Raw genomic sequence first — 759 nt, forward strand, 5'->3', positions numbered from 1 at the left:
AATGGTACTAGCTTGTCCTTAGCTCTTAAAATTTCTACTGCCTCTCACAGGCGTCATCTTGGAGATCACTCATAGGTTGCCTTTTGGTGAGATTTCAAATCCAAAGTAGAGCAATGTGCTTTATAACTATGAAATTACAGTTCCCCAAGTAATATATTTTTGAAGTCAATAAGAAAAGAAAAATCAAATAACCCAAATTATTCACCCAGAAAGATATTACTCTCTATATTCATTTGAAAGTGGAACTTTGGATAAATTTTGCAAAATCTATGTGTTACTGATATGTGAAAGAATTAGCTAAAGTTTTAACCAAAGTCATTTTACTGCAATTTGAGAAGTATACAAATGATACACTGAGTTTAAATGGTTCCGGGTCTTCAGAAAATACTTGTTTCTGGCCAAGATTGAGATATAAAATGAATATCAGAAATCTATGGATCCTAGGGTGGGCCAGATTGCTCAGTGGATTACAGTGCCTGTTTAGACATATGCAGGAGCTGGGGGTTCAGTCTCCAGCATGCTGTGCCGGTCCTGCCCCTGGGGTACACTGAGATGGCCAATGAGACTGGGTGTGATGGGGCACACCTATAATCCCAGAGCTTGGGAGGCTGAAAACCAGGAAGACTGATTGCAAGTCTGATCTGTGTGGTGAGGCCCTGTAGACCCTGCACTAAATACATAATAATAAGAAAGAAAGAAAGAAAGAAAGAAAGAAAGAAAGAAAGAAAGAAAGAAAGAAAGAAAGAAAGAAAAAGAAAG

Source organism: Octodon degus, unplaced genomic scaffold, assembly GCF_000260255.1.
Source record: "Octodon degus isolate 3935 unplaced genomic scaffold, OctDeg1.0 scaffold00013, whole genome shotgun sequence".
In the NCBI taxonomy this organism is placed as follows: Eukaryota; Metazoa; Chordata; class Mammalia; order Rodentia; family Octodontidae; genus Octodon; species Octodon degus.